This window comes from Monopterus albus, unplaced genomic scaffold (assembly GCF_001952655.1).
Source record: "Monopterus albus unplaced genomic scaffold, M_albus_1.0 scaffold29.1, whole genome shotgun sequence".
NCBI lineage: Eukaryota > Metazoa > Chordata > Actinopteri > Synbranchiformes > Synbranchidae > Monopterus > Monopterus albus.
In genome coordinates, this window is record NW_018127909.1 from 1,811,896 (window position 1) to 1,824,032 (window position 12,137).

The following is a 12,137-nucleotide window of genomic DNA, read 5'->3' on the forward strand; positions in this document are numbered from 1 at the left end:
CATTCCCCCGGAGGAGCTGGAGGAAGTGTCTGGAGAGAGGGAAGTCTGGGCATCTTTGCTTAGACTGCTGCCCCCGCGACCCAGTCCCGGATAAGCGGAGGAAAATGGATGGATGGATGGATGGATTTTTTTCTACTTTGCACCTTAACTTACGTACATCATAACTAATCATTAAGTATTCTCTTTACAAGCTTAATCTTGGCTACATGCTGTGTTGCTCACAGTGCTTCTTAATTTGCTTAACTGAAGTGTGTATTGTATCCCCAAAGTCTTCATAGTCTATTTGTCACTGTCTATTATTTTCTGCAGTCTGCATGTTGTTAGTGATAGTAGGCTGCAAGATAAAACCTAAAGATTTCAACTACATGTCTGAGTCTGTATAATGTTTAGTCATCCAGCTTTAAAGTGAGCTGTCTAGACCATGATATAACCATAATAACAGTGGCACCTGCAGAAAATAAGGGTGGAATTATACAGTGGTTAAACAGTGAAGACAAATTTCAGGCTGTGCAAGTTAATACAAAGGTAAAAATGTTTTATTATATTGTAAAATAAATTGCATATACTGTTTAATTCCTTGGTTGATCTGAAGTGAAATATCTGATCATCATATTTACATTATATCAATCAAGGAATCATCCATTATTAATTCCAATCAGCAAAAAATTCAAGTGTGTGGGTTGCTTTAACAGAAATGTTATTTATTAGCTGCTAGCAAAGGTTTCATTTGCAGTGTTCCCAGAACTTCATATTTCATATCATTTGCAGCTATCTTCTATTTTTTTTTAACTATAACCTTGAACTAAAATTGTATTTATATGTCAAGATTCTACTTGGCCAAAGGTTCTACCGGTGACTTTATTTCTAGGTGTATCTGTAACCTATAGAATAACATAATGAATTTCTTTATTACCTTTATAATTTCAGTGGTTTATATAATTTAATAACAACCAACATGGGATTCCATTTTAATAGTTTTAACTCTCCTATGTGGGAGCGTGAGTGTGGTGGCCAGTAATTTTAGGATGCTGAGCCTTACCTCCTTACCTACTGTTGGAATTTTCTCTACAGCAATGCACAGTTAAAAGCTAGATATGGCCATGTTGAGGTTTCCTGGGAAATTGTTAAAAATAAAATATATATTTTCATTATTCAAGGCAAAACCTCACAAACAGCTTGATGACCAAAATGTTATTAACACTCTTTAAATTATACAACTGTTGCAAATTCACATGCAAATTAATTTCTCAGTTATTGTTTTTTTTCCTGCAGTGGTTGTCTTTAGAGGGCTGTAGATTGTAATAGTGTCACATTTACCATGAAAATTGTATCTTTTGTGAATAAAATTAAATTCAAACCCCACTGAATAACTCTGGGATCAGCCTATGTGTGCTTCTCTGTCTGTAATGTTCAGGTAGTTGTAGTCAATAATGACAAGGTGTAACCACCAGTTGCAAAATAACATCATTTGCTCCACAATTAACCTGTTACCCACTGTCACTTAGGGGAATATGTACTAAGCAAATTACCGTCAGGCATGTAAAATATTGCGGCACTGAAATTTTTATTTAGCAGTGTATTTATTAACACTGATGATGTAAATGAACACAGCTACAGCTGAGTTTATCAGAATACACCTCAGCTTTAGATTTGTTGCCTGAAAGCTTGTGTGCATGTGTGGACTGAGAGGAAGTATAGTAGAAAGTCTAAGTTTACAGCAACTGAATTTTAATATTGTTAAAGAAATCAACACAATTCGAAACTTCAGTCACGTAATCTCCTGCCAGTCAAATCATCTTTTTTCATTCAGTAACTGAAGCATGGCTTGACCTAAAAGCCTGTAAAAATTCTTTACATTCTCCTCTGGCAAGCGATGCAATTTATAAACATCCTCTCGCTTCCCAAATATGTTCAGGTTGCCAGGCTGAGAGCAGTGCTGCAAATCTTACACCTGATTTCTCCTGATGTTAAATTTCAGCCACAGCTCCCTCTGTCGCAGTGTTGCTCACTGATTTCCGCGTCCCTGATAGGCAACGCTTTAAAATACATATTGCAAATTCCTGCAGAACCCCACTGTAACTCCTTAGTAAATATCCATTAAAACCTTGGTAGATATATCCCTCAGTGTTGGGTATCAAACCAATTTCTGAAGTTTTTATAAATTTTTTTTTATAGCTTTCAATTGCATCGTGTTAGAAATTAACCCAATTCTTTTGTTGGAAGCACGAGAAGTGAAGACAGGAGAGGACCGTTTAAAATCAACGAAAAGTTTACTGAATGTCTGAGCACAGGTAGGCCTTACAGCGCTGGGATCAGAGGGATAGAGCTCCCGTAGGAGTTCCATCCACTGAACCCCGAATTAAGTTCTTACAATACATTTTATCTTCTTGGGCTGCTCTGCCCTGGACAGAGGTACAACATTCAACAGCTTTTTGATCCTATTATCCATTTGGTGTGAACCGGAGCTCCCCCTTGTTAGAATGTGGTAAAGTCTAGGTATGTGTGTGTGTCTCTCAGGTGGCAGCTTGATCTTAATCAAGCGCACAGAACAATGGGTTGTCTGGGTTGCAGGCCCCATGTGTGTGTGATGCTAATAAGTATGCTAAACTGGCCAAGTGGTCATCTCAGGTTGTGAGCCCCCTTGGGTATGTAAGACACCCCCTGGCGAGGTAGAACTTGGGATATGTTATGTGGGTCTAGGTGTGGGTGTGAAACGGGCTAGCAGGGCTTTAATATAAAACCGTTTGTATCATATTTGATACATGATGTTTCCGAGCAAAAAAAATGCCCCATGTATCAAATGTGATACAAAAGAAATAGAAATAATCTAAATAATATGGCACCTCCTATTCCTATATGCCTGGACTGTCTGTCTATGCATATATGGCAAATAAAAATCGTGAATCTTGAATTTCAAATCATGAATTATATTTTGGATTTTGTTAAAAGGTTTAAAAAACATCTCAGTTCCAAAAAATTAGAATGTTCTGGCTATTTTTTGATATGTTGTGATTTACAGGGTTAAAATGTAAATAGGCCGTCTGGTTGCAAGGAGATGCAGACATCCTGTCTCTACACAGAAGTCACAGCAGACAGTTTCTACCTCAGTATCACTTGATTCTCATCAATACAATTGTAAGATACATAAGCAAGGAAAATAAATACATTAAGAATAACCAAAGCTTAGTTCTGGACAATCATCAATACAGCTGTAATATGTATAAACACGGAAAATAAAGTTATGAAAGGTAACTAAAGGGAACTAAAGCTGTGAAAAGTAACTAAAGCTTATAAGTAACTAGAGCTCATAAGAATCAAATCTTACAATCACACAGTCTTCATAACTGAGTAGAGCTGGCTCAGGTGTTGTCTTAAATCATTAGATAACAATCATGTATCCAGGTGCATTGTAAGACCTGTCTCAGTCCAATGATGATTGTTGGTTTGCCACTGATGATGACAATGAGATGCAGATTAATGCTCTGAAAAAGCCAGTAAACTGACTTTTGAGTTAAGATTTTTTTTTCACAAATGCTGTTCAAGAATGATTCGTGTTCAACTATAGCACAGTTCCATACTATTTTGTTTACCTGATCAAACCTCTGTATTAGATAGTGTAGTAACTCAAAACAGCTTCATTAAAATGCCACTAGAAGCTTAAAAATCCTGTGGTGTGCTCATTTCCAGCCATTTAGTGTTTAATCTTGGGTACTTCTAGATTAGTGTTGCCCCCATCATAACTCAAAATAGTCTAATTATTTCAGAATGGTAAAACCCAACAACCTCTTCCTAAAAATGAGATGATAGTTCATGAACGTGCACAACTCTGGCTGCTAGTGTTATGTTGAAAGTGGACAGCACAATGAACTGCAACAGCATTAATTTATTAGAATTTCTCCTCCATAGATAGGTACAAAAGGGCAGCTGTACCGATGAAAAGCGATGTGTAACAATCTAAACAAAGCAGGTAACTGAGAAACCCTATATTTTAACTGGCATAATGCAGACATAGTAACTTCTCCAGCCTTACAACAATTCTCTCTAATGTTACAGAAACAAGGCATTAACAGACATGCAACGTATGTTTTTTTTTTTAAACTTACCATTAAATCCCACCGAGTAGTAGAAACATCACTCCCTTTCAAGTAGCTGCAAGGTCAGTAAATCCAACTAGTGGTCACTGCATCTTCCCCCACACAACCACATACAGTCCTAAAGTAGTGAAATTATTTCCAATAGGTAGTGTAGTATAGACAGTAACATCATGGGTCATTAATCCACATCTTAACCAGCATCACATCGCATGCTGCAGACCTACTGGACTCAAGCCGTCAAAACAAACAGGTCCTGTGGTCTGGCATTGACCAGCATTGATCAGCTGATCAGTCACCGCCCCAGGGTGCTTCACAGGCCAGCTTGTAGGCTAGACCCGGTCAGGTGAAATAGCAAACATGCAGTAACCTCAGGCCTTGTATTTCTTTCCACATCTTCTGGGCAGCGGCAGGAGGTAAAATATATCCGCAAAACCTTGTGAGGTTGAAAAATTCCACTTTTACAATGGCACCAATGGATGTCAGGCAAACTCACATGAATGCGCAGCTGCCTGGAGATTATGACCATTCAAAGAAATCCTTAAACTATCACGTAATACTAAATTTTGTTAGAAAAAAAAAGTCTCATGAGCAAGAGTTTGCTAGACATTTATAAACTGAGCTGCTTCTGCATAGAAATACTAGAACCTAGGTACACCTCATTTTTTGAGCTTTAGGTCATGTCTAAGATGATAATTCACCATTGTAACATTGTAGATAAACCAGAAAACAGGGGAAAGCATGCCATGGGCTCTTTAAGAAAATGCTCAGTGCATTGCTCATACTTAACATTTGGAGATGAACTGTGTGTCTATGGATAACTAAGATGCATCTACTGTATGTAAGTCAATGAGCCAGTTCTTCATCTGTCAAAATATGTATGATGTAACCAATATGGAGGTTGTCACATCCAAGCATCCATTTTCTGCATCACGTTCTGGTGGGTGGCTATAGCTACATTAAGCTATGACCTACTCTGCTTGAGGAGGCTAATTTATCACACTACAGAAAACCTTTGAATTTGAGTAGTTTTCAAAATATGACTAATATTAATGTCATCCATGTCCAAATTAACAAATTGATGTTGGCATCAGCAAATGGAAGTGACCCCTTGTACTGATTATGTATTGGCTTGTAGAGTTATGTATGTGGTTATATGGTCTTAGGCAGATATTATGTCAGTGTGACTTTTCTTCTGTGTGGTATACTGAATAAAGTAAGGTATTGATTTGCATGAAAAGAACATATCTCCATTTATCAGTTCTAGAGGGTGTCTGTGAGATTGGATGGGATTTTGCAGAGATAGAAGTATTGATTTAATTTCTCAGCATTCAGACCTTGAAGTCCTTGCAAAGATTGGCAGGCTCAATTTCATTTTAATTATACCTTTAGGTGCTGCTGTGTATTTAATTGCAAAACATCTGAAATATCACATGCTGCAATTCGATCTCAATAGAATATGTTCTATTTTAGGTACTTTTTTACTATTACTATCCTAAGGAGTAGGGAACATTGTTCAGCTTTTTCCAAGTCACCAAGATAACCACTAATGACAAACTGAATACTTGATTCTTGTACAACAAGGGCCTTTTAGTTTCCATGTGGATAAGTAACTGCATAACTGCAGGAGTCTTGAAGGAGCTGTGAAGTCTGGCCAGACTGGAGAAGCTACTGTATAGAAAAAGAGATGGATGGACGGAGACAGGCCGTGGGTGGAGTGTGAGAAAGATGGAGGAGGGGAAAACAAAAATTATTCTATTTTTTTTTAAATCTATTTGTAACCTATATATTCACTATAAAGAAATGTACTGCTGCCAGTAAATAGTTCTACCAGCATCACATGCAGAGGCTTTAACTAGGACACCAAAAGCCATCTTAATGTCAGATGTCAAGCAGGAAATGTCCTTTCTCCTGTGAGCCCTGTGATGTGACATAACACACATCCCCCATCCTACACCTGCAGCACGGATAGAGAGGGGCTGAGAGACTGAAGCAAAATGTTGAGAGCCACATTAAAGATTACGGCAAGCAATCAAGTATTGGTAGTTATGAAAAGACCAGGCTTTGTCAGTTATTAAGTGGAGCTGGCTGGCTGGCCAAGACTGAGATTCAACAATGGATAATGGATAAGCTAAATGTTACCAAACCCCCTTCCCTCCTTCCTCGGCTTTCTGTCTCTAATTCAGGATAACATGCCATTCTAGATCCCAGATAATCATTGTCCTCTAAATGTATTTATATTTGTTTTGCTTATTTATGGCAGCATGGATTGTGAAAAGAAATCTTTCCAGTGGTTGCATTCAGTAGCACTTGGCTAGAAGAAATTAGATCAAATGACTAAAGATGTCATTCATAGGGACAACAGGTCAATTTAAGACTGGTTATGAGTTTTTCATGATTTTTCAGAGTTTCAAATGATGATCAATACAATAGTATTATCCCAAACAATCCCCCATATATTCCACAGGCTTTTAAACTTGCAGTAATTAAACCTCTACTCAAAAAGCCTACTCTTGACCCAGGTGTCCTAGCTAATTATAGACCAATATCCAATCTCCCATTTATTTCCAAAATCCTTGAAAAAGCTGTTGCAAAGCAGTTATGTGACCACTTGCACAAGAATGATTTGTTTGAGGATGTTCAGTCAGGATTTAGAGTCCATCATAGTACAGAAACCACATTGGTGAAAGTCACCAATGATCTGCTCCTAGCCTCGGACAAAGGACTTGTCTCCATACTTGTCCTCTTAGATCTCAGTGCTGCTTTTGACACCATTGATCACAGCATCTTACTGCAGAGACTTGAACATGTTATTGGGATTAAAGGAACTGCACTAAGTTGGTTCAAATCTAGATTTCAATTTGTTCAGTTTAATGACGAATGTTCCACACAAACTGAAGTTAGTCACAGCGTTCCACAGGGCTCTGTGTTAGGTCCAATTCTCTTCACTTTATACATGCTCCCTTTAGGCAATATTATCAGGAAGCACAACATAAATTTCCATTGCTATGCAAATGATTCTCAGTTATATTTATCTATGAAGCCAAATGAATCAGATCAGCTGGTCAAACTTCAAGCATGACTTAAAGACATAAAGGCCTGGATGACCTGCAACTTCTTACTTCTAAACTCTGACAAAACTGAAGTCATTGTGCTTGGGCCTGAAAACGTTAGAAATCTGCTGTGTAATCATATAGTTACTTTAGATGACATAGCTCTTGCCTCCAGTACTACTGTGAGGAACCTTGGAGTCACCTTTGATCAGAATATGTCCTTTAAATCACACAAAATCCAAGTCTCTAGATCTGCCTTCTTTCACCTGCGCAATATTACAAAAATCAGGAGCATCCTGTCTCAAAGTGATGCTGAAAAACTGGTCCATGCATTTGTTACTTCCAGGCTGGACTACTGTAACTCTTTACTATCAGGATGTCCCAATAATTCCCTAAAAAGCCTCCAGCTAATCCAAAATGCTGCAGCCAGAGTACTGACAGGAACTAGCAAGAGAGATCATATCTCTCCCATATTAGCTTCTCTCCACTGGCTCCCTGTAAAATTCAGAATAGAATTTAAAAACCTTCTCCTAACATACAAAGCCCTTAATGACAAGGCTCCATCGTATCTTAAAGACCTCGTAGAGCCTTATCATCCTAACAAAGCACTTCACTCTCAGAGTGCAGGTTGACTTGTGGTTCCTAGAGTCCACAGAAGCAGAATGGGAGGCAGAGCCTTTAGCTATCAAGCATCTCTCCTATGGAACCAACTCCCAGTCTCAGTTTGGGAGGCAGACACCCACTCTACCTTTAAGAGTAGACTTAAAACTTTCCTTTTCTGACGAGCAGTCACCGGCCACATCGACCTGATCAGTGTTTGATTGTTGTGTCTTGTTGCTTTTCTTCTTTTGTCTCTCCTCTATCCACTCACCCCAACCGGTCGAGGCAGAAGGCCGCCCACCAAGAGCCGGGGTCTGTCGGAGGTTTCTTCCGTTAAAGGGAGTTTTTCCTCCCCACTGTCGCCAAGTGCTTGCTCAAGGGGGATTTGTTGGGTTTTCCCTATGTAATAATATTGATAACAGTAAGGTCTAGACCTTACTTTGTAAAGTGTCCTGAGATGACTTTTGTTGTGATTTGGCACTATACAAATACAATTTGATTTGATTTGATTTGATATTATCACCACAAGAGCCAACTCTCTGCTCTTTCTGTCTCTGTGCCCCACTCCCATGAATAGAACTGCACCAGTATCTACTGAGCCACATAAACAAAAGAGAGAGAGAGTGAGACACTTTTCAGCCTTCCAGTTGGGCCCTTGAAGTGCATTCAGCTAAAATGCAGGCTAAAATATGAGCGCTAAGCCAGAGAACATCACGAGCCGGGACACCGCTGTGCTGTTATGTAATTTGAGAACTATTATCTCATACTAAACACTCTTAAACGCATGCAGTACATTATACACTCATTATACAGATTGAACAACAATGTGGCTTAGCAGTATACTGATTGATGTGCTATATAATGAAATCTACAGTATTACTGTAGGTATTTAATACACATAAATGCATATTCAGAGTTTTCATATAACTCAAGTAGAAATCAATGTGTTTTATGTGGTTTTCTTCTATTAATTAGACTATAAAGCCCATAATGATGAAATAATAAAATGTGGTTGTAACATTCTTATGCTTATAAGATGTAGATATGAGACATATTGATAAAGACATTAGCTAAGATGCAATAAAACATCAAATTAAAAAGTAAAGGATCTTTAAAACAAACAATAATAAAACTAAGAGAATGCATAATATAATTCTTGATCTGGAACCATGTTCGATTAAAAAAAATGAATGCATTCTGCTAATATAGTGTGTAGAGGCCTTACAATGCAATAATCTCAGTGAAGTGGTGATTCTCATTTAACCTGAAGGTAGAGAAACCTGTGTCACCTCACGTATTTCTCCACCTGGTGTCCTTGGTTTGTTTGTAGTCAGAACATGTATAGTCAAAATAACATGTCACTTCAAAATAAAGGCAGGAGCTGTGATGGCAGGCAACTTGTCCAGAGTGCTTCTCTGCCTACTGTCCAGTGCATGCAGGGATAATGAACATCCACCTTTGGCAGTAAAAGAAACAAAGAAATACAAACCCTCCAACAATACTGTCCATAGAATCTTAAATTTTACCATTCATTGCTGTTGGGAATCATTATTGGGTTTTTGAGTCTTACATGTTGTGCACCTCTAAGATTAAATTGGAAGTATTTATTTCCTCCCAGAACTTTATTTTAGTATTTTATTTAAGTCATAGCCTACATGAGAGTAGTAAAAAAAAATGAAATGAATAAAGAATATAGTTTTTAAATCAATACACACTAGTACTACAGCCGTAGTCGTGCCAAACTCTAAATGCAGCCAGGAATAGTATTCACAGGCTAACAAGCACTGAGTGTAACGTCTGGCACTGGTACAGGAATGAATCTGACAAATCCTACACAGTCTAAGCGGGAACCTTAAAATTCTTTGACATATATGTGGTGAAGTGTCAGAGGCAGAGAGAAAGAGAAAGAGGCACTGGTATCACTCATCAATATTTTTATATTAAAATTAGATCAAATGACTAAAGGTGTCATTCATAGTGACAAACCTACAAAGAATTGTCACCAGAACCATCACCCCTCAGCTCAGAGGTGGTTTTTTTTAAGCATCTTTCAGCTCTGTTTTGATTTCACATCCTGCAACTTCACAGTAACACTGGGCTCCTGTAATCAACATTATTTCCAGCACCAGGCAGCTTTATTTTAAGTAGAACACTGTGTGCTACCTACCCACCACTAAGCAACCCACAAAGTTATGGACTAGCTGGTGAAAATAGTATTTAGCAGTTAGAGTCAAACCTTCTCTCAGGAGTTAGTGGAAACCAAAACACAAATGAAAAGAGGACAAATACTGGACACACACAGGACTCCATATGAATGTTAGTGTTGCCATGTATTGGTAGATGTTTTAAGAAAGCAGCTGTTGGCTTTTATGAAGTAATAATATGTCAGGTAGGCCTTTGCTATGTTAGTTAAAGGAGGTTCAATGTAAGCCATGGTACAGTTTGTCAAAGTAAGCTTTTCGTTCTCAGTTGCTGGCAGTTAGCTTGGCAGTGGCTTATACAAAAGTCATAGAAGCAGGAGGGCTTTTGCGTAGGACTCAGCATGTGCAAGACCTTGCTATATTCGACAAGCACCACGTCAGAGCAGACCTGGTAAATATTGAACTCAAAACACAGTAGTAAATGTCAAGTTGAGAGGCAGCAGTTTTTTTTCACAGATTCTGTAGAAGGAAAAAATGCAACACCACTACAAGTCATAGTTTAACTAAGCTTTTATTTTCTTCTCCTACTTCATTATTAGGTTAACAGTACACACTCCCTGCGTGCTCGTCATCCATTACACAGAAGTGTCGACACTGCTCATCCACGAAGAAGCTTTGGCTCCTACAAATTGAATTGGGAACATTAATATTCCGCTCAGGCCCCTGTGCACTCGGGTGGGGCTCTGCACGGGGAAGTGGAGAGAGACGTATAATGTTCTGTCAGCATATGTGCTGGTCCCGGTCCATCTGTGTGATGTGGCCTCACAGCGGCATTAATGCCCGTCTTCCACTCCCCTTACACTGCCCTGGAAACCAGTATAGTGAAGGGCCCCACTGGGGGTGAGCATGAGGAAACAGCTCCCCATGCAGTACTTGTGTGTGTGTGGTATCCATGTGTGTTGTTGCATGGTTGTATGTGTGTTTTTCAGACATGTGTTTGTGTACATTTGCCAGCATGCGATTGTTTGTATTACACAAGCTCAGACTTGCAAATTGTGCCCTTTCATGACCATGTGAGTTCAGCAGCATGTACAACAGCACCCTGACTGCCATGTTATGACAGAGGTCACCTGTCTACAGTCTTGGGGACTGTTCTGTCATTCTTTCCCTTTCCTGTTACCCTACTAGCTGTTTCCCCAGAGGCACCTTATCTTTACTGCCATCTGCTGGCATGGCATGCCCACTGATTAATTAACAAACATGGCTAAAAACAGAGCTGGGCACACATTGAAACACTCATTATATAGGACATCCAAAGGGCTGAGTGTCAAAAGCGGGTTGTCGGATACTGTGAGTTTAAATTTGTTTTGTTTTTTTTGCCTGAGGTTCATCAAACTCTTGGTTTCATTTCCTTCATGCCAGTACAATACTATATGGAGCAGAGGTGTAAAGGGAGAAGCTTGGGATGTCCTCCGCTAATAGGGGCCAAGAAGGAGGGGTGAGCAAAGAGATGAGGCTTAAGAAAAGGTGGATGTTTCGAGAAAAGACCTGGCACACTGAGCTACAGTGATGTCAGATCTGACAGAAGCGCGAGACGATTTAAGAGTGACTTAGGAGCCTCCAGGGAGTTATTGGCTTTGGGATTTTTTTATGGGCACTGTGATAGTGGGAAATTGATTGGACCTCCCATGGGATTTTTGCATTAATGGAGCAATGTGAGAACAAGTCTCTATTAGATATATTTTATACTGTATATACCGTATGTGTGTGTATGTACATGTGTGTAGAAGTGAATGCACAGATGTGTGTGCACACATTGTTAGAGGGTAACTCCTCATATCCCCTGCTGCTCCTCAAGATTGAGATTATGGTTAAGTACTCTCCACTATCTTGCCTTTACACACAGAAACACACACCATGAGATAGAGCCATCTCCTTAATGTAAAATCGGTGGATCGGCGATGAGGAAGGATGGCTTAATTGCAACTGGTGTGACCTTGGGCTGTAAAGGAAGTGAAATAAAAGAGGCAAAAATAAAAAAAAATTACAGACTGGAGGAAGGTTTCAAACCAGCCTGCTAGGCTTATCCCCTCACACGTGCGTGCACATATAACCCATTATCACAAAACATCTGTCTGCCCTGTTGACCCCCTTCAGCTCAAGTCAAATAAGGCCGATTACAGTGTAGTGAAATTGATGGGAAGATACAGAGTGAAGTGTGTTTGTGTGTGTGTGTGTGTGTGGGGGGGGGG